The following is a 23,167-nucleotide window of genomic DNA, read 5'->3' as shown; positions in this document are numbered from 1 at the left end:
CCTTCTTGAGTCCATTTGCCAAGTGCCTGGGACACTCAGCTTCTGGAAAGTCTTAAAAATCTGCACTGCTGCATTTTATATCTTGCCATGAGACACTTTGGTCTCCTCCTGATGCTTCTCTCTGAGTTTAAATCATTTTTTTTTTTCCATGCTCAAATCCAGGTTGATAATGGTGAAGCCCTTTGCTGTGTAAAGGAACTGCTTTATATGGGTTCCTTGAAATATGGAGTTTTTAATTGTGGTAACAGAGCTCCAGCAAAGCTTTCCAGGGCAATAAATTCAGGCAAATCTTACCTGGGATGCAGAGCTGGGCTCCTCCTGTACCACAGAACTTCTGCTGCACCACTGGCAGAGCTGAACAGTCCCAATTCCTGATTTATCCCTGATTTATTCCTGATTTATTCCTGGTTCCAAGCCAAATGCACAACGTTGCTGAAGCCAAGAGGTAAAACTGCAGCTCAGGAATTGACAGCTTCAAGAAATCCAAGATCCCACCATGACCCCAGAGCCTGGGTGGCTGCAAAGATGCAAAGCTGCTTTTTAAATTTAATTTAATTTTATTTTAAATCAACCTACATGGTTGGAGAAGATGGAAAAAAAACACCACAAAAAAGGGAAAATCCTGCCCTGGTGCTTCCTGGGAATGAGCCTGACTTGTTCAGCTCAGGCTATTGATACTCTGAAACCCAAAAGCAATAGGATTCTCAACACTCTCATAAAAAATTTAACTATTTCATGGTCCAATACATGACACCCTCCATGTTTAATCAGAAATGACATTACCCAAACTAAAGCAGGGAATATCTGAGATGGTAACTATTGCTTTCAGCAGTAAAGAACTCCAAATGATGTGCAATAAAGCATTTAAAGCATACAGAAAATACTGTTTTCTGCTACATTCCTCAGGGGTTTCAGAATACCAGGGATTTCTTTATGAAATTGGTAAAAAAAATCCCTTTCATTTAATAATTATTACAGCTTTATGAGTGTAAAGCTGATAATCTCCTGTTTTATTCCACCTGGGGAATAAAAAATAAAAAAACAGAGCTGGGGGCTCCTCTCCCCACCTTTCCCCTTTTCTATTGGAAAAGAAGAAAGATGGAGAGAGACTATTTAAGGGTCTGGAGTGAAAGGAAAAGGGAGAATGGGTTATAATAATAATAATGTTTCAGATATTGGAAAAAAAATTCCTCCAGAGAAGCTGTGGCTGCCCCTGGATCCTGGAAGTGTCCAAGTCTGGGTTGTGGCAAGCATAAAAATATTTAGGAAATTCACATTTTAGTGGTCAAGTTTTGCTTAGTTGTGCTAGGAAAGTTTGGCAATGGGGTCAAGTTGCAGCAAAAAGATTTTAAAAAACTCTCTTAATTTAAAAGTTTTGGACCTCTTAGTGTAGAAGCAAGACCTCAGTGTGGGTTTATTTATTATTTTCAGGGAAAATATGGATGTATATTTAAATATACAGATATTTATCATTTGAAAGGAGAATGTGTGTATTTGCAGAAGCCTTACTGAAAAAAAAACCCTGGGTTTTGGTAGCATGAGTTGTGCTGAAGCCTTACCCCCTGCTCATTACAGAAACTCTGAAATTACAACATTCCTAAGAAAATTAATTATTTCCATAATCCCTTTCACTGGGGATGCCTTTTATTCTGAAATGAGGGCAAGTCCTGCTTTCCATGAGGGGAAAAATGCTGGGAATAAGAAACCTGTCCCTGATGGCTCAGACAGTCCTGGCTGTTCTTCTTCTGCTGGGATGTTCTCCCCAAAATCCAAGGAGAACATTCCCTCTCCTCACCCTGGGATATCTCCATGCTGTGCTTTTCTCTGCTTTCACCTAGAGCCTGGCCAGGACAGAAATTGTCTGCAGAAAAAAACAAAATCATCTGCAGAATTTCCTGCACTTTGTGCATCTCCCCTCAAACCAAACCAATTCCAGCTCCAAGGTTTTGAGCTTTAGCCAGAAGCACCCAAAATTCAGGGACAGAGCATTAAACCCAACGTGTGACAGGCACATGGAGCTGCAGGGTGGCATCTCCTAGTGCCACACAATGTCCCCAAATCCCATTGCCCTGAACAAGCACCATTGTCAATCCTCAATGTCACCCCAAGCACTCAGGAACTGCCAGGCTTTGCAAAAACCAGTTCTGGGCAAGACCCAAAATGTGAGGTTGGTTTTAGAGCTATTGACTGCCAGAAGGGATCCAGGAGGATGCAGAAGGATCAGCACATGGATCAAGGGAGAAGGGAGTGGTGCAGCTCTCACCATTGATTTTTAAGTATTTTTTTTAGCAATAAAAGCAAATATTTAAAGATTTCAACCATTTATCCCACAACTCTGATTTCTGCTTTCATAACACTCCAAGGAACCAATGTGAAAAATCTTCCTGGGCAAAGCACATCCTTCTCTTAACTCACTTCTCAACATTTAAATGAAATAAATTAGTATTAAAGCCACAAAGCTCAGAAGTTTGAAGCACAGTGAAAGGCATTAGGCATTGCACTGTCCCACCCCTGCACCCCAACAACTCCAATGAAAGCTGCTCTCTCCACAAATCATTTCTATATTCTACCAGAGAATGCAACAGCCAGAAAAATTCTACTTATTCCAGGTAATTCCTCCTCTTTTTGTACCTGGCTGAGCTGCTCCTGAGGAGTTTAATTGCTGCTTGGCTCTGAGGTGATGCAGATCCTGCACGAGCAGATCCTGAACTCTGCAAAACTGGTCCTGAGCTGGGGCAGCTTCCTTCAGGAATCAAAGCTGTGCCTCTGAAAGGAGAGCCCAGAACTGCTGAGCTCTGAGCAGAGGATTCTGCAAGGAGCAGATCAGAGCCAGGAGCAGCCAGGGGAGGAGAACTGGGGTGCCAGGGATGCTCTGTGAGCAGCAGCAGCAGCTTCTCCCTGCCCTGCATCCCTGGGGAGCAGCAGCAGCTGGAGGGAGGGAGCAACAGCTCAGCCAAGATGCTGCAGCAGAGAAAAAGGAATAAAGTAGGGGTTTATTACAAACCCTTCAAAGGATTCCCCTTGGGCAGTGCAAGAGCCTGGCCATGGCTTCACCCAGGATGGATCCCAGTCAGGAGTTTCACACTTTTGTAATTTTGGGTCCATTTCCCCATTGGGGTTCATTGTCCCATCCCAGCTCCAGGCTCTGCAGTCCCACCCTCCCAGATTCTCTCCTCAATTCTCTGTTTGCACTTTTTGGGGCTGGAGCTGCAGCGTGTCCTTGGTTCTGGGGCTGGGAAAGGATTGTTGTGTGACTGAGCTGGGAGGAGAACTTGGGACACTTTCTATGGAGTGCAGAGTCACTAATGCAGTGCAGAATCTGGAAATATAAAAACAAAAATTTAAGGCATCAGAGCCATCCTCATTTCCAACTCACTGACACCCAGGGGAGAAGGCAAAGTGCAGAATCAACCCTGCTCATGCTGTCTCCACAAAAGATGATCAAGAATCTCTGTAATTAAGCAGGATGCTGCTGTGCTGAGGGCTGATGGGGCTCTACAGCCCTGCTGGAAGCAGGGGATGGAACTGAAGCTCCACCTTGCTTCCCTCTACCTCAACCTTTACTCCATCCCTGTTTAAACTTTGTGGAGCAGACTCTTCTCAGAGTCTCCACTTCAAAAACCCAACAGAAAACAAATTCTCAGGATTTTCTTGCAGTGAGAGCAGCTGCACAGATGTTTTCTCCTCCTCCACCTGCAGATTTATTACTTTACACATATTTTATTTAAGCATTGCATTCACCAATCCTAAGGTCAACATAACAAATGTTCAATTGCCACTTTAAGCAAACATATTCTTTCCCTTGTGAATCCTTGTGAGACCCCTGCACAGCCCCAGCAGTGACACTGGGAGTGCAGGGGCTGAATTTACACCCCTGGATGTCCCCAAACAGCTGCATCAGACAGGGAGAATGGGCAAGGAAAGGTCTGGAAGGGGATTTGCTGAAGGAAATAGCTGCAGAATTCAGCCCCAGTCCAGAGGATGCCCAAGGACACAGATCCCAGACTCAGCACAGGGAAATGGGAGCCATCCCTGCTTTAGGGCCTTCAGCAAAAACTATATTTACTTTATGCAGGATAGACTGGAATAAAGCAGAGACAGGAAGGGACTGGGTGTGATGGACAAACAGACCAACATCCCAATCCACAAGGGCTGCCTGGGATTCTTGCAGATGAACTTTTTTGTAATTGAGAGCAAAATACCTATTTCAATTCTGTTCCCACATTTAGGTATTTCTGTATATGGCTATTACAAAATAAAAAATTATATTATTCCATTTTTAATGTAAGATTCCAAAACTGTAGCTTTTACAAAGATAACCACACTCTTATTATAACTTTATGCAAATTGCCATAGATCCACTGAATTCAATTAACTGAATTGAATTCCAATTTGCAGAGAAGCTTGGTCCAATAATTCAAAAACTGCATTTCTTGAACAGTTTTTAGTTGGCCAATGCTTACCAATCTGTCATTTTCTATTTGGACTATTGTTCCAGAGCTGTCAGCACACATATTTCATAGAAACCACGAGATGCCCACAAAAACAGGTTAATTAAGGAGTTCTCATACATCCCAGTCACATTAACAAGCAGACCCCATGAGCAAACAAAAAGTGAAGCAAATGAAAATATCCTGGAGTATTTGTTCCATAATAAAATGGAAATAAAGGCTTGAATTGCCTTCAAGTTCTATTCAGTCTTCATTTCCTTAGCAATTACATAGAGTCAGATTTTATTGTTCCTTGGGTTGGGCTCACTGTGGTGCCCTGTGACTCAGATTTGTTTCTAAATGGTGGCAGTAATTAGCAAACAGATTTTTTTTCCAGCTCTGCCTGTCCCTGGTGGGATGCATCCCCCTGGAAACAGCCAGCAAAAGCAAGAGAAGTTGTAACTTGAAATCGTTTGATGTCTCAATGACTCCTTTGAGGTGGAATTCAGTGCAATAAAAGAGATATCATTGCAAAGAGAGCAGAGATTCACCATTAAATCATTTCATGTGTGTGAGAACCATCACCAAAACAGCAACTGATGGATCCTGTGATAGAGAACACTGTGAGAGGAGGGAAAAAACCAGGAAAAAACTGCACTAAGAGATGCAAAAGGAGGTGCTGAGGCCACTGAACAAACCACAGCAATCTCATCTAACAATGTTTTAAAGTCCTTATTTTGTACGGCTGGATAGAGCAATGGATGTTCTCAATATTGGCAATGCCTGGGGAGGCTGAGTGGGAGACAGGAATCATTTATATTAACAAAAAGCATAATGAAACAGGGGACAGCTCTCCAGGAGCTGCTTCTTTCTCTGGGCAGCATCACCCTGGCTGTGCTCCCTCCCACAAAGCAAAATAATTCCTTTCCTCCCCTAAAAAACAACTTTACACCCAGCAAACTTTGCTAAAACTGTCATGTTTTTCAAAATTCATGTTTTTCAGTGTTTGTCTCTCTGATCAAGGGTAGATTTTCCTGTTGGGAGCAAATCAGCTTTGCAGTGACATTTCTGTCCTTGCCTGGAGGAGCCTCTACTCTCAGTGTTAGAGTGAGAAAATGAAAACAAAAATAATTAAGGAGTCCAGGTGAGGAGAGGCTGATCCTGTGATTAATAAATGACACCAGTTTGGAACTTGGTGTATATCCACTTGGAACTCAATGATCTTTAAGGTCCCTTCCAACTCAAACCCTTCTGACAGTCAGGAAAAATAAGTGAGGAATAAAGTGAGGGAAAAAAACCACCAACATTTCTGTGATTAATAAACTACACAGAGCATCACAATCTGTGGCTCTGTTTTTTTAAATGGCTTAACATCCTCCAGTCTGAGCTCACAGAAAACTGATTTTTCACAGAAGTTCACTGGAGAGAAAATAACTTGGTTGCCACCTCAACCAAAATGAGGGGGGCAGCTTGGTGGGAGGTCACTGCAGGACAGTAATTTTTTTTTTCTTTTTTAAATTTGGTCATCCATAATTGTGAATTTAATTTCTTTTCATATATGCCACCCCAGGGAATGACTGCAAAAGATGGGAAGGTGAAGTTGTGGAGTGCACAAAAAAAGAGGATGAGGTGATTGCAAAACTCTATTTTTATGACACTAATAGATTTTAAATAATATTTAGAAAGCCAAATACATGGAGAAGGTTTGGACAGCACCCTGGTACAGCAGCATTTCCTTGGTGTGCATCCACCAGGGATCACTGCAGGAAATGAAGAGCACAAGTCAAGTGTCAGATTCCATTCCAGAACATTTGTTGTTGTTGTTGTTGTGGATTTGCCATTAAGGAATTACTTGCTAGGAGCAAAGTATCCAGGAAACCATTCAAAGTACAATCCTCAGTCTTTTATGATTCAGCTCAGCCGTTTCCAGTAAATAAGAGAAGTCAAGAATAACTTTAATTACTCAGCTTCAGCAATTTCTGCCATAAAAGATGAGAGCTATCAGCTCCAAGTATGTACTGCAAGAGTGAAAAACTCAGGCTGGAGATCCACAAAAAAGCACTTAGCTTCAGAAAAAAGAAGGAAAATTACCCTATGTGTTATTTTAGGCTGTATAAAGATGGCCATGGAAGGGGAGATTTATTCTCTCTTCCATCTTTGTTGACTTCCCAAATGGATCACAGTCATCAGAGGCAGAGCAGGGATGCTCAGTGCAGCTCATCCTCCTAATGCTGCCTGTATTTCTCTGCCATTAAAACCCCAACAAAAAACATTCCTGAGATGAGCACAAAATATTGAACTGTCGAGAGAACTGGCTCATCACTCCACCAAACCAAGCAGTGCAGTTTGTCAATCTGCAAATGTTTCAGACCATAGAAGAATCACCTGTGCAAAGCCAAAGCTGCATGCCCAGAACAGCTCCTGCAAGTCAGCAGACCTCAAAAGGTGAAGTTGAATGATTTGGCCCTTTTCTATTATTTATTGTGCCTCTTTATCCAAGAATCCCAAGCCATCAATTCCCAGAGATGGTGCCCACACTCCATTCTTTAATACTGTGACAGATGTTTCCCTTGTCCCCCAGAGCCCCTTCAGGGAAGCTGCTGCTGAAGCTCTGGGATCTCATCAGGATTGCTGTAGTGGCTGTAACTATTCCATGGTGGAATCACTTCTCACTTTTCCATCAAACAAGACCTTGGATAAGGAATGTTCAGCCTCTGCACCTGGTGTAATTGCTGGCTGCAGTGTTTGGGTGGTTGCTGGATGTGCTGGCTGATGTAGTATTAAGGATAATTACACAAATTTCAGTCCCATCAGGTTTTGAATTTCTAGGGATGAGGAGGGGCAGGAGGGACCTGAGGCTCTGCTGAGCAAGGGAAGACTCCAAAATTCCATGTCACAAGTGGCCTCTTTGTGTTTTGGGGTCATTCCTTAAGGACCAAAATAGGATAAAAGGAGGAGACATCATTTTCCAAAGACCTCACCTGTCCCATCTCCACAGCTGAGGAGAAATTCCTGGAGAAGCTTCCTGCAGAGGTGAATTCCTGCAGGGACATTGTCCCTGAGCTTGTCACCCCCTCTGGCCCCTGCCTTGCTTCCCTGGGAGGGAAAGTCCCAGAATATGGGTTGGAGTCAGGGCAGTGACTGACCTGCAGAGCATCCACACCTCAAAATTTTCCTACAATTTCTGAGTAAAAATTACAATTTGGCTCCTGAAGCAAGTCCAGACAGGAGCTGGAGCTGCCTCTGTCATTGATTCAGACAACTCTCTCCTAGCACTCATGAAAATCCACAAATCTCCCATGCCCAGAAGTTATTAGAGATATTTAAAGCTCCTGAAATAAGTCAGACTGGCAGATGTGAAACATGAATCCTCCTTTTACCCACAGAGAGGGAACCATGCAGAAATCCCTCTCCCTTCTGAGCTTTCCTCTCCAGTGGCTAAAGGGAGAGGAAATAAAATAAATAAATACAATTCTGCTGATGAAATACATCACTGGACTTGCTGCAAAGTAACTTTTTATCACCCAGAGCACAAACTGGGCACTGAAGGATCTCATGAAAAATGTCAGCATTTAAAAAACATATCAGCTAATAATTTCAATTTATAAATATTTTTCCAGGATCCATTTTTTTTTGTTTCTCTCTTTGCCAGACAGAGACACACATAAGAAAACTAATTATGGTGCTAATTTGCATTGTAATACTGAGATTTGTCATGAAGGAACACATTCAGGGCTGATGACAATACTGCAAAGTGCATGTTCAGTTCTCCTGATTTTATCCCAGTGGGGTGATGCAAAACTGCAGGAATTAGAGCTGGAGGTAAATTGTGCTGAATTACTAGGATGGGACAGAGAGCTATAACTTAGGATTTATCCTGCTGCACTTCTGATGAGCTGCAGGAATGTGGGAAAATCCTGTGGGAACATCAAAGACAAGGGAACAAAGATCCATCCAATTTTTTAAAAAAGGTAAAATTCAAATGCAGTAAATCTCCAATCACTGCTCCCCAAATGCCTCAATTATCTCCAATATGATGAATGGCAACTCCTTACCACTCTTTCCCTGAAAATATAAAATATCCAAGCACTGCCTCACCTCCCTGAGATACCATCCTGTGGTTCTGTATGTCTCATTCTCCAGAACTCTCTCCACTGTCATGTTTTGCTAATGCTCACAGAATCACAGAATCATTTAGGGTGGAAAAGACTTTAAAGATCATTGAGTCCAACCACAGCCAAGCCCCCCATTAAACCACATCCCCAAATCCACATCCCCAAATCTCCTGAACACCCAGCTTGGGGTGGTGGAACAATCCCAACCCAGAGTTTGTCCAGTTTGTGCTTTGTTCTCCTCTTTGTCCCAGCCTGCAGCTCCTCCTGCCCTGTCTCAGGAGCTGCCTGGAAATTCCTGGGACATCAGGGAGTTCACAGGTGGAGGTGGGAGAGGGGTTTGTCCTGTGGGTTCCTTATTGCTGATGGAAATGGAGACACTGAGAGCTCCCAGCTGGAGCCTCAGAGCCCATGGAGCAGGAGAGTGAAAAGTCCTTTTCCCCTGGAAACTGAACAGATTGAGGAAGAATAAAGCATGAAATCACACTCACAGACATTCCCTTTTGATATCAAACACAATACAGTGATTTCTCACTTGTCCTGCCTGGATATTTTGTTTGCAGCCAACGACTCAGAAAAGATTTTGAGCTTTGGTCACTTGGAGGCAAAGCTGAAATTCTCACCTTGAAGCTGTGGAAGGATCAGTGGTTTAAACCTGGTAACACAAAACCAGGCTATGAAAAGATGCTGAAAATATTATTTGGGGGGTGAAATGATGGCAGTTCATGTCACAGGCTTAGGTCAAGCTTCACCTGCCTGGCTCTGAGCTTCAGAGGCAGATGAAGCTCCCTGAGTGTGGATTTGAGCCCTGAGCCACACCAGGATCAGCAGCTTTGGCTTCACAGCCACACAGCTCCAGTGTGGATTTCTGGCACCTCCAGGCTGCTCCTGCTGTGAATTTTCACAGCTTTTCTCCCAGCTCCACTCACCCCTCCAGAGCTCATCTCCCCCCTCAGGTTGTGAGTGACACCTCAGAGGCTCCAAGGAAAACAGGAGTTCTGCTGGGAATGTTGGTGGGTGGCTAAGAGCCAGCAATGCTCTCTGGAAAATTAACCCTTCCAGAGGCTCAGAAAGCTCTGTAAAACCTGGTTTAGATCTTGCCCTGTCCTCAGTTTCTCCAACCCAAAATAAAGTCTATTAATGAGTTACAAACAGAGCCAGAGCTGTTGCTACATTAAGGACACTTAGAATGTTCTAATACTGCACTACAAAGCATTTAAAATTGTTTGATTACATGTGTGAATATCAAACACAGAGAAACCAAATTATCTCAGGTCAAACTGTGTCACCCCTGTGGCAGGGAGCTGGGAGCCCTTGGAACATCTGGAAACCACATTTAAACCTGGATCAGCTGAGGCACCAACACAAATCCCACCCAAACACAACCCTGTGCTTGCACAGAGGACAAAGCACAAAATCTCCTTGTCCCTAATTGCTGCACTGTGCAAAGGTCTCTTTATTTCATGTTCTACCTCTAAAAGAAGAATTCAAAGATGCAAAGTCACAGTTAATGAATATTTTTTTCAGGTAACAGAGCTGGTGAACATGACAATCTCAGGACAGCAGTTCCAGTTCATCAACTAACACTGGTTTGTCTGAAAATAGGAATAAAAAACTAAGACCTCTGAACAAGTTGCATCACCTAAATAGATTACAACTGATTTCCTCTTTATGATCCATTACATGAAGAAAATACAGCATTAATTTATGCCTGGGATGGAGAGAATTTGCAATGATTCAATAGAACTCGATGGAATTGATAGTGTCATCTGTAGGAAGGAAAGAGGGGTATTAGCAGAGTATCAAATGCAAAGTACTCTGAAAAATAGAAACAATGGTTTGAGGGAAGAGATTTCACCCAGGAAATAATGGCTAGCAAATTAAAAATTAATCTCAGGGACAATGCTGTGCCTTGGCTTGCCTCTCTTCCTCATGCAGCAAAATCTGAATTCTCTGGCATTTAACTTTCTCAGGAGCAATCATTTCTATCACCAGAGTGAAAGTGACTCCTTATTTCAAACCACACAAATTCCAAGCAATTAAAACTCTGGATTTCCAGCTGCCCACATCTTTATTTCCCTGCTCCCACCGACAAGATAAGAGCACAACTGCCCTGAACAAAACCTGACACATTTCAGGCAGTTTTGCTGGAATTATCCCCAAATCCCAAGAACATCACTGATTATCAGCATAACTTCCTGAGATTTTCCTACCTATCCCTCCCCTAGTGTCACACCAAGTCTCCGAATGTCAAAAAGTGATTTATTAATAGGGAAAAAAGCCATTAGCAACATTTAAGTTCATCAAGTGCCGAGTGTCCCCTCTGATAGGAGCAGGGCACACGTGCAATAATTACTGCAGAGAGATTAGCAACCTTTCCATGCTCCAGTGCCTGCCTGGATGTTGGTTTAGTTCAGCCAAGTGCAGGGAATAGATTGAATTCCCTGCTGCTTTCTGCAGACAGCCAATTACAAACTACCTGCACACTTTGTGCTCCTGACCTTGCCCAGAAGAATATTGGAGCTGATGGACTGAGTCACTCTCAAATGGTGAAACTTTGCAGCAAAAAAGACAAACAGCTCCTCCCTCCCAGAGCATTAGGAAGTTTACAGTAGGATTATTGTAATTAGCCTCTTAAACCTGTGCTATTTGCTTTAAATCCTTCTGTCCCACTCACTCTGGCTCTGTTGGAAATGAGGGACAGTATCACAAATAATTTCTTTAAATGCACCCAAAAAAATCCCCTCAAAAACCCCAAACAAACATACAAAACAAGACAAGCAAACAAACAAACAAAACCAAAAAAAAAACCTATGCAAAACAAAATTTACTTTTCACCCCCCAGAATTTTTAGCTTTTCCAAATAACCAAATTCACACTCAGTGCCAAATGAAGCCACAGTTTCAGCCTAAACTGGCCCAAAATATTCTCATTTCTCCCCCCAGCTAAACATTGTCATTAATGTCTGATGCAGGCTGTTCCAAGCAGATGGGAGCTGTGTGGGCTGCTGGAATTTCTTTGAGCAAATAATCTCCACAAGTCCTTCATTAGCTTCAGGACTGAGTATTTAATGCCAGGCATTCAGAAAAAGCAGTCCAAGAAAACATTGCTATTTCTGGTTTACACAGTTGCTGTGTTTTGTTTATGAAAATGAGCTGGAATAACTTTCTGTGGAAACATTCTCTCCTCATTTTTCATTTCTCTCCTGTCAAAAGCCTTCTAAATGGAAGTTATTACAGCTTTTGTAATTTGGAACTTCCAAAAATCCCTCAAGGTGAACGCAGAAAATTTGTTTTCCGTTTAACATGACACTGCCTTTTGTGAACAGCTTTTCCTAAAATAAATAAAAACAGCACCAAAAAAGTCCTTCAGCAGATGATCCAATTACACCTGAAGTTATTGTGCTCAGGTTTTATGTAAAAATAGCTTTATAATCCCTCATGGGGTTTCTTAGATTCCTCAAAATCACACAGAGGAAGGAGGGGGATTATTTCCATATCCACATGTCTTGATTTTAGGGTTAATATTCCAGATTCTGTGCTCCAAACCTGCATTCCTTGTCCAGCAGAGGCAGGAGAGCAGGGCTGGGGCTCAGCAGAAGGCACTGCTCTCTCCTTGGGCAAAAACATCCCAAAATCTGCACAGGGGCAGTGGGGACATGCCTAGGGGGCACAGGGAGCTACTGCAGTGCTGCCAAACCCCAGAACATCAGGGATGTTGGGGATTTGGGACAGCAGAGCCAAGCTCTGGGCAAGGCAGCACTCACAGCCTGGGCTGCTCTTCCCAGGGGTTCCTCACTCCCAGGAGAGGGATGGGTGGGATTTGGGCAGGAATTGTTCCCTGGCAGGGTGGGCAGCCCTGGCACAGGCTGCCCCTGGATCCCTGGAGTGTCCCAGGCCAGGCTGGACAGGACTGGGAGCACCTGGGACAGTGGAAGTGTCTCTGCCATGGATGGGGTTGGAAATAAAAGATCTTTAGAGACCCTTCCAACACAAACCATTCTGATTCTGGGATTCCCTGATTCTTCCCACAGCCATTAACACCCAACATGAAATCCCCAGATAGAGCCAAGTGATTAAGTTTGGCTTTTTAAACTTTACTATTAAATTTTGAAGATTGTTAAATTAAAACCAAATTAATATTCCTGGCAAGAACCACTTCTCTACCTCTGCCACTGTATAAAACCTTAAGGGTGAAATAGAAATACAGATATAAACAGGCACAGGTGCCCAGAGCAGCCCCTGGATCCCTGGAATGTTCCAGACCAGGCTAGACATTGGGTCTGGGACAAACTGGGACAGTGGGAGGTGTCCCTGATCTTTAAATTCCCTTCCAACCCAAACCACTCTGTGAATTCCATGATCCAAATTTTCCCTTGAAGCCACATGAACAAATAAAGCTCGACTCCATGAATTCCTACAAATAAAAATATTCCTGAAATCCACACCAAAAATCACCTCATGCAAGGTTTTGACCCCCCATAAAGGCACTGAAGACAATTCCCTCCCCCAGAGCTACAAGGAAAGTGTTAATCTCCTTTTTTTCCTTAAATGATAATCCTGCTCCTTGTGGATTCTTTTGCTGAGATTAAATCTCACTTGCCTGAGGTGTTAAACCAATGTAATTTTCTTGCCCATGGGGTATCCATCCATCAGATTTGGTGCTGATACCTTTCAGTTGCTTCACTTGGAGACAAAAAGCTTCTTTTAGGAAAGAATTCTTAAAATGTGACCATAAATAACCAGGAAAAAAAAACAAAAAAGCCACCTGAAGGTATCAATAGGTCAAATATAACAAAATTCAGTGATGTGTGGAAAGAAAATTAGGGTAAATCAGCAACCTAAATCCAAAATTAAATCCAGCAATTTCTGCTTTCCCCCATTCCTTTATTTCCTAAAATTATTCTATCCAGTAACCCCTGCTTTCCTCCATTTCTTTATTTTCTAAAATTCCTATGTCCAGCAATCCCTGCTTTATCCCATTCCTTTATTTCCTAAAATTTCTGTACCCAGCACTTTCTGCTTTTCTCCTTTCCTTGATTTGCAATCATTTAGAAGAGCCCCTAATGAAAAAAGGCCAAAAAGAGAAGTACTTTTAATTCCACAAACTAAAGTCCAATAAGTTGTTATTCTCTCTTTAATTCCTGGTCCACATAAAATAATTGCATATGTTTATTGAGTGGTAATGGAGAAAATGAATTTGTGGAAAATTCATTAAAAACTGCTTTGCTGGGCTGGCATGGCCACCTCAAATGACCACCACAGACTGCCAGGGAGAGGGGAAGAAAGATAATAGCCAAATAAAATCCTAATTTTAATGAATCCAGCACATTAAGGCCTCTATTTGACTACTAAGGGGCTTTTTTTATATTTTAAAAATAAAGAGAATGCTGAAATAAAAAGGGGAAATCAGCCCATAATGAGACACAGGAATTATTGGGCAGCTCAGCCCTGGTTTAATTCCAATGTAATTCCTGCACTTTACTGAAATAAACACATGCACTTAGCAATATATTATGCAAATCTACTTCTTGATATTAAGAGTGTTGCATTTGCTGGCACAGGTTAATTATCTTTATATCATTTATAGAGTGAGATCATCACTTGGATAAAAAAAGAACTGCAAATTCCCAGGACAACTGGATTTCATCAGTTGTTTTTCTTAAATGAACACTGGGTCTTCCTCAGCAGGAGGAAGGTTTTTCCAAGGCAGCAAAGCTTTGGACAAAAGGAATTTTTAATCAATTTTTAGTATTTCTTCTTGCCAGAAGCTTGTTCCTTATTTATTTTTTTAACTGGATTTGTGATTTCTCAATTAGCAGGGAAATAAAAAATGATAACCAATAGAAATTGTGCACTGCTATGAGAAATTGAATCAGGAATAAGTGATCTAGAAAGGGAGGTCACCAAGTCATTTTGAATAAGTACATTTGAGATAATTGTTATGTGCTTTGAAGACATTCTGAGAAAAAGAGGCAAAATTAATCAGATACATTAAATTATGAATTATTAACTCAGCTCTATTAAACATCAAATAAAAAAGCTCTTTAGGATTAACCATGTTTTTGGAAATTCTACTAACTACAGAGAAGTTTTCTTTGATTTAAAAATGATTTTTATTTACATTTGAGATGCAGGAAAGGCCCCTGGGGTGAGGGACATAGTGAGGGATATAGTAATATATAAAAGCAAGATGGAAGTTTTAGGGCAGAGGCCACTCCTTCTTCACCTTCTTCATGGGTTTAAGTAGAATTTTGTAATTGGATAGAAAAGTTGGCATTGCAAGTCATGTGTGGTTGGTTTTTAGGTTAAAATTAAAAATAATTTAGGTGTCATTTCTTCATTTGACAGTTTATCCTTAAAAGGCCTTGTAGAATAAAAGATACAACTCATTATTTAGTTTGTTAGCTTACTGTAGAATTCAGTTAGTGAGGCTGTAATATAAATAAAAACTAACAAACATCTGAGTCCAAACAAAAAATTCCATTTTTCCTTATTTCTTTTCATTTCTACAAGTGTGTGGCTCAGAGAGCAGCACCAGGGGCTCTCAGGTATCTTCTCCCCCCAAACCCATCCCTGCTCCACAGGCTCCTTTCATTTGTTTTTTTTTTTTTTTCTCCTTTTTTGTGTTTTTTTTTTCTCCTTTTCAGGGTTTGGAGAGAATTCCTGATGTGCCAGAAACTCTCCCCTCTCCTCTCTGCTGGTTGACTCTGCCATTCAGCAATGGGGATGGATTTGGATCCTCATTCCCAGCTCTGTGTGCACAGCACAGCAATTCCTGCAGGTTTTTGATTTCTGACAGCAATTCCTGCTGGCTTTGGATGATTCTGACAGGATTGGTTTTGTTCTTGGCCAGATCATCCTATAATTACAAATTAGTGAATTGCTTGATACAAGAGGATTGGTTCATAAATTAGGTCACTGCCATTCATCATTATAATTTTTTTTACCCAACACATCTCACCCTTTGATCCATTCACATCTCCACCCTGATATGATAAATACTAAAACACAACATTTCCCAAGCCAGAAAAATTCACTTTCTTCATTCTCCTCATTAACAGTTAGATGTTAATAGGCAAGACCAGCAAACCTTCCAAAAATTCTCCTTTTAGAGAGAGGTTTTTGCTTTTCACTGAAGCTCACCCTGGATGAGACACCTCTTTCCTACACTAAGATAATCCCAGTGGTTTATCCTCCACACTTTCCCCCTAGACATGTTTTTCAGATATTCTGCATCATCTCCTGCCTTAGAAATTCTCAAACACTTCCAGAAAAACTGCTCTGAAAGCTGCTCTCAGGTAACCAAAGCAGAGTGAAAGTGATGCTGGAAGGATGGAGGAGCCCAACCAGCCACCTCTGAAGTTCCTCACACAAACCAGGACAATTTCCAGCCCCAAACCCAATCCCAGGCAAGACTTCAGAAGTTCACTGGTGGATAATCCCAAACCTGATGGAACTGGGGAGGTTTCCAGCTCTTCTCTGGGTGACACAAACAATTCCTGACTCTGGGGAAGCTGCACGTGCAGATGAGAACCAAACACAGAACTGAACATTTTAAAATTATTTCTTATTGCTTTTCCATGCCTGGATTGTCATCCTGGCACCTCCAGGGGGAGGGAAGGTTGGGAGGAGGATGATCCAGCCCAGCTCTGAGCAGAGAGCCTGGGAAATGCTGGGAAATGTCAAATTCCCATCCCAGCCTCTGCCCTGCTGCCCTGGCACCTCTCCAGGCTGACTCTGCTTCACCTGAGCTACACCAGGTGATGTGTCAGCTCTCAGCTTTTTAATTGAGATTTGTCTCATTGCCTGAACTCTAAAACCTTTTCTCCAGGAGCCACAAAAATGCACATCCTGCTGCATTTCTATCTTATTTATACTTTTGGTGGACAGAACAATAAAACAAAAAAAAAAAAAAAAAATTCCACACAACTGCTTTTTTCACTTTTTTCATTTGATTACATTCCATTTATCCCTGCCTTGTGTTTACTTAAAAATGGGCTTATTCCAAGTTATTATCACTGACTCTGAATCCTGGTCTACCAAAAAGCAAGAAACAGACCTCCAAAGTCTAAAAATCCTTTCATAATATTTCCCAGCCAGCCTTTTTCTCTCTCTGTGGTTTAGTGTGTTATCCATCCCCTGCTGTGCAAGGATAAAATAAATGCAATTTCAATGGCTTGTTATGAGAAAGACTCAGGAATTCAGGGTAGTTTTGTGGACAAAAAACCTCATTTCAGCTTCTTCTGAGTCTAATGAAATGGCTGAAGTTTTCTGACACTGCTCCTGAATGATATAATCCTAGAGAAGACATTAACAGCTGCTCTAAAAATCTAATTAAATTTTAGAGCACTGGTAATGCAGCCATAAGGCCCATGTAAGCCATTATCTACGTTAATAAAAATTAAAGTCAAACAGTGTCTATACAGTAATAACATACCTGCATTCAAGGTCACTTTAATTCCCTTACTCTCAGTTTTTTTCTTTATTCTTGCTGTAACTATTATTAATATTTATTCAAAATTTCAAATCTATGTACATTCGTTCCCCTGAACTGTTTTCCTATTACACAGTATTGAGACAGGAATGAATTCATTTGTCTTAATTGCTTATTTTCTCCCCTTCTCCATAATATAACTCCTGTTATTAGCACAGAAAAGGGCAAGAAACTGGAACAACCTACAGGGATTTTATGGGGTACCTAAATGAAAACCTAGAATGGAACAACACAGGCACAACTCATCTTCAATCAAATTCTTCTCTTGCATGGAAGACCAGAAAAAGAAAAATTTGGATGCTATGGAAGGGGAAAAGGAAAAAAAAAATCAGAAAAAATATCCAGTCCAAGCTCTCCATGAAGAAAAAGGGAACTTTCCTTTCCCAACAGCTGTGCAGGTGCTAAAGAGTGGAAATAACTCCTAAATGTGAATAAAATATTCCAAAACTCCCAGATTTCCCTTAAACTTCTCATCACTGAGACAAACCAATTGTTTGTGGAGTGCCTGATTAAAACCTCAAGTGTTTTCCATAAAAATATTGGTGAATGAGGTGAATCAATTATTCAGTGGTCATTACTGAGATTAAACCTTCTCCCAGAATATTCTCTCTGCAGCTCATTCTTCTCACTGATTATTTCAGGGCTGGCACATCACTCCAAGCTCCCAAATTCTGTTTGGCTCACAGAGCTCCAGCCTTCACCTCCTCAATATTCCTGGGGAATACACAATCCTGAGGTTAAATCCCTCTAAAGACCATCAGACCTTCAATTCCTTTTTCTCCTGTCCAAAACCATTCACCAGCAGCTCTAGAAAAAGATCAAGGTGGCTTCTGTGCTTGTGTCACCTCTCTTAATGACCTCCAAATTCTCAGATCTTTTGCCTGAAGTGATAAAGGAGATTTCAAACACAGGTTAAGGATTGGGAGGATGGGGGTGGCTCTGATTTTCCTCCCCTAATCCAGCTCAGGGAGCAGGATGTTAGCCAGATGCTGCAGCCAAGAATGAATAATTCCCATTTATTTTTTAATGAGGTTCACACTCCTGGGTGCAAGTTCAACACAACTCTCCATTCAGAGTAGGATGAGCAGGGCAGCTCTTGGGGTATTTGGGGATTTGCTGGGGTCTGGCAAGAGGATGGAGAATGGTTTCACCCAGGATAAACTTTGTGACAGTCGGGTCTTTTACCGTCCACTGATTTCCAATTTTAATCCCTGCTGGCACCTGGGGAAATAAAAATCCCTCCCTCACTTGTTCACCATGAGAACCTCACTTTGTGCTGCTGCAGGGAGGAGGGAAATGCTCCAGGGATGGAGCAAAGAGCAGGGAAGAGAAAGAGCTCAAGGATGGCTTTTTTTATTGTTTTTTTGGTTGTTGTTTTTTTGGGTTTTTTTTGTTTTTTCTGGGATAGTTCATTCAGCCCTAGCAAAAATGCCACTTCCCACACTGGCTTACAATTATTTTTAGGCCCTGTACAAAATGCACTTTACACACTCAGTGATCTCTGCTCCCTTGCATCTCCTCCTCCTGTTTTCCTTTCCTGAAGTGACAATTTGCAGGAGCTCATAAACAACCCCAAATATCAGCTCACCAGGGAAAATACATCCTCTGCTTTGCTGTTCCTGTCAGCTTAAAGGAAATTAGTTAAACCACACAACAGCTTTTACAGCCCCAAGACTTTCTGCACTTGGAGAGAAAAAATCTGCCAGCTTTATTTCCTCCAGGCAGTCATTTCACCTCTGGGCATGTTAGGGAAACAATTTTTATGCCATCAGTGAAAAACTGTTTGTTTTAAGCAGCACTTCACAGGAAAGATGCCATGAACTGCATTTAACAATGTTAAAACTGATTTATTCACTCAAAACTTTTGACAGCCAGGCATAAGGAAGCTTAATTTTTTTTTTTATTCCCTTTGATTTATCGTTTCTCTTGAAGCCAACTCCATTTCATTGTGAAGCACCACCTAAGCATCACACAGGGAGTTTGTAAAATCATCACTGAGCTCTGAATTTTGTCTCTCCAAATTCCTTCCCTGCTTCAGAAACTCAGTGGAGGGGAGAGAAGGACGGATGGGGAGCAGGGGATCACTGAGGCTGACAGAAACCTCAGGCTCCAGTTACAAATTCAACCATTTCTTGCACCATTTCCTCCTGTCTTTAGGATGGGCCACCCCACTAGCCAGAAAGGAGCCCATAAATCAACTCTTGGAAGTGGACAGGACTCCAAAATAACATTTTTGTCTGTGCTGTACCAATAGTTTGTCATTTATATTTTCACTGTTTTATAAGTTAGGTAAATAAATTGCTTCAGCAGCTCATTGGAGGAAAACATTTAAATAAAAATTGTATTTCACGTGGTGCCTGCACTTGTGACTCAGCTTAACTGAGGGTCAGCTTTTAATTCCTTTAGGATTTAGGGAGAAAATCAAACAGAAAATAAACTTTGTGTTGTGAATTTCAGCCCTGAACACCCGGGAGGACACCCCAAATCTTATTTACACTTCAGTGCTCTCTCAGCCCTCTGTTAGTTGGGTAAGAAATGAAACATGGAAAATCTTACACACAGACACATCATTTGGGCAATTTGCTCCCCAGCTTTCCCTGAGACTCCTGAAATTCCCAGCAAGGCAAGGAAAAAGTGGGAATTTCTCTTTTTTAAGGCCCTGGCTGTGGTGCTGCTCAGGCCAGCTGAGCTCACCTGCATTCTGCCAGCCCCAGCCACAACAGCTGAGCAGCATTTTGGAAGGAAAATGTGATTTCAGTCCTCATGAATCAAATATTAAATATTTGAGTGGGCTTTATTATGTACTTTATTGATAAATTTTATTTACCTGCTGCTAGAGGATCTTCCTAAAGTCCTTTTCCCCTCTGGCAAAAGGCACAGAAATTCAAGGAAAGAGAAAAGGAGGGTTCTCCCTCTCCACAGGCTCTTTTCCCAACATGTTTGCTGCAAAAGACTACAAGGCATTAAAAAAAATGCACTCAGGGTCTGAGACCTCTTTGGGCTACAGAAGAACTGGGAGCCCCAGGGTGCAGAAATCAAAGATTTTTAAGCAGAAACTTTCAAGAATGACAATATTTTAGCAGTTTTGTGTGTTTTATTGCTTCTCAGTTGCTCTGACAGTCTCATCTACCCAGTGCCACAGGTCATCTTTATCAATGATTGATCTCTGCCTCCCTTCCAACCTTCTGGGGAAACCTGGAGAGCTGGGCAGAATATTTACTTTTATTTTATATAATAACAAGGCTTTCTCTCAAAATCTGTGTTGAACACCACAGATGTGAGCCAGCTCATTTATTGATGGTTAATATTCTCCTCTCTCTCTGAATATAACCAGGGGATGAGCACACAAGTGCAGAGGAGCAAAACACAAAACAACCCCAGCCCTGTCAGACTGAGCCCCAGGGGTTTTTGGGGATGACAAAACCCTGAATCATCTCCACCTCAGCAGGAGACAAAAATCCATCCACCTCCTCCTCCTCTCCTGGCTGCCCACTCAGGGACATCCTGCTTCAAGCAGTACCAAATTAAATATCAGTTAAATTACAAAAACAGTCAAATTAAATATCTGTTAATTATCAGTTCTGAAGGATCATCTGAATTTGGAAATCCCAGGGTGAGAGAGGCTGAAGTGATTGTTGTGCTCGTGATTTGTAGGGAAACACAGGGAGGTTGTGGGCAATTCTCCTTTAAAACATCAGTTCCACCTGGATCATCAAAAAGACCTTTTCATAAATCTGCCCCCAAAGGGGAAGGACAGCTTGTTATTATAGCAGCAAAGAAAAAAAAGTACAAAAATAAAGATTTTTGTGCCAGAATTGAAAAGCTGTGGATTTGGTTGGTCATCCTCAGGGATCAGATGTGGATAATCACTACTGGAGGAGATTTTCATGGGACTTTTGTCCCTTTTGTGTGAGAGGGTGCTGAAGCCATTCAGGAATTATTATGAAACAAAGGGAAACCAGGAGAAGAATCTGCTGAGTCCCCAGGAGCAAACCAAAGGCTTTGAAGCAGGACAAGATTTCCACACAATTCCACAACATTCCAAGGGAATATTCCCCACCCCAGAACAGCTTTATCCTGCTTTTTCCATCAGCAATGGAAACCCAAAAAAACCCCCACACAACAACAGTTCAGAGCTAAGGAAGGGCTGAACTTCCATTTGATGAACTTTTTGGAAGGATTCTTTGGAAAAATCCCAAAGATCTGGCTATCACATCCCAAACTGACCCCACTGCACAACAGTGAAAAGAAGAGAATATCTGTGGGCAAACCATCAAGTCTTATAACCACAAGCATCTCAGAAATATTTATTCTCACTTAAAAGTTGGCAAGGATTTTCACTGCATTAATTATTTGCTGGTTTACTCTCGAGGGAGCAGGTGTGCTCACAAGGAAAAAAAAAAAAAAAAAGATTAAAATAAGTTCTTCAAAGGAAAATGACAACACTTATCAAATTACTGATAATAATAATTCTGCTCCTAACAGACTAAAAATACAGCAGATGCTACAAGTGAAAGGTTGGTTAAGTAGGATTATCACCTGACTGCTCTTCTTTGATATTCCCTGTCTTCCACACATCCCAGAGTCAAAGGGTTATTGTTAAAATAATTGAAAAAGGAAAATGAGGAGGAAAAAAAGCCAAGCTGAGAGTCTCTTACATTGTATTCTCAGTCCCTGGAGGAATGGAACCACCTGTTTTGTGAGGTTTCTGCCTTCAAATGCACAATTAAATTGTAAAGCTCAGCACCTTCCAAGATCATTATGTAAACAACATTTAAGAGTGACTCCTAGGCTAATATTAGCTTTATTCTTGCAGAAATGACCTATGGATTTCTTTCTTTTTACTCTGCTCACCACAAATGCAGAGCCTGCAGATCAATTTATTTGCTTGCAGACTTCACTGGAGTCTTTGCTTTAAGTTAAACATCATGAAGTTTTTACTACAATAAAAATACACAGTATTTTCCTCCTTCTGCAATAATTTCTTTCAGTTAGGAAACTTGCACTGAATTTGGTTAGAGGGATTTTATTTAAAGGTTTTTGTCTCAGGGCTGCAATAAAATAAGGCTTTTAAGGCACAACTGTAACCAGCTCTATTTTAGCTACTTTCACCCAAAGAGAAGCAGAAATGGACATTGAATGAAATGAAACCCAAAACTGACGTGGCAGTTTTACACCACACAATGCATTTCTTCTCCTTGGGACTCCCAAAAAATCATTTCTTGTCTCTGAGTTTCCCAAAATCTCCATGGTCCCAGCCTGGGGTCACTCTGTCCTTCCCAGGGGACACCTGGAGCCAACTGAGCCCAGCCAAGGAGGGAGCAGCTCCTGGGGCTGGACCTGCTGGGCATTAAATGGGCTCCATCTGTGCTCCCAGGGCTCAGCTCTGCAGAGCCATCCCTCACAGCAGGAATTTGGCAGCCCAGAAATCCTCCATCTCACATTTTCCATCACCTACAACAGCAGGAGGAGTCTGGTGGGTCAGGCTGTGCAGCCAAGCAAAGAGATAAAGGTTATTTCCCCAAATTATGTAACCCAGTTTTGCATAAATAACCAGAGCTGTTTTCCCAAAGGGAATATTTAAAGATAGTTTGAAACTACTAGGGTTTTTTAAACTAATTAAAAGTCTTGGTCTTGATCTTGGAGGTCTTTTCCAACCTTAATAATTCTCTCTGTAAAAGTAAATATAAATACACAGTGTCCTGAAAAATTACTTTAAATTATAAATGAACCTTCCAAGATGTCCAAATTGAATGTGCAGATCCTCTCTCATCCAGCAATAAACTTCTCAAAGCTGGGATGATTTTTTTTCTTTTTTCAGGCTCATCCTAAACACTCTACACAACAAAAAAAACTTCACACTGAGCTTTTAAACATGACTTTCCATCCACTTGGTTCAAATCAACGTCTGGCTGAACATGATCAATGTTCATTAAAAGCTGTAGAGTGACAGGTACAGGAGCAGCCCTGGGTGTGAGCACAGCCAGGCTCCCACAGCTGGAATGAATAAATGCAGCCTGAGTTTCCACAAGCAGCTGACACCATCCACAACTCTGCCTTTAACACTTGGCTGCCCTTCGGAAGGAGCTGTTTTTTAAAAATAGTTTATTTGCAGGAAAAAAAAATAAA

General features: G+C 41.6%; 1 protein-coding gene across 3 annotated transcripts in view; it reads right to left on the bottom strand.

Annotated features, from left to right (window-relative positions):
* Positions 1-23,167, bottom strand: part of LOC306807616 (contactin-4) — a 215,726-nt gene that overhangs the window by 134,716 nt on the left and 57,843 nt on the right. The window contains exon 2 of one of the 3 annotated variants that reach the window (XM_079317348.1): positions 2,632-2,766. The exons of the other annotated variants lie outside the window; for them this stretch is intronic. The gene's annotated coding sequence lies outside the window, so the exon portion shown is untranslated. The remainder of the gene's footprint in view (positions 1-2,631; positions 2,767-23,167) is intronic. 3 annotated transcript variants of the gene reach the window in all.

This window comes from Erithacus rubecula (assembly GCF_903797595.1).
Source record: "Erithacus rubecula genome assembly, chromosome: 13".
Lineage (NCBI taxonomy): Eukaryota > Metazoa > Chordata > Aves > Passeriformes > Muscicapidae > Erithacus > Erithacus rubecula.
This window is presented reverse-complemented; position numbering and strand designations above follow the sequence as displayed.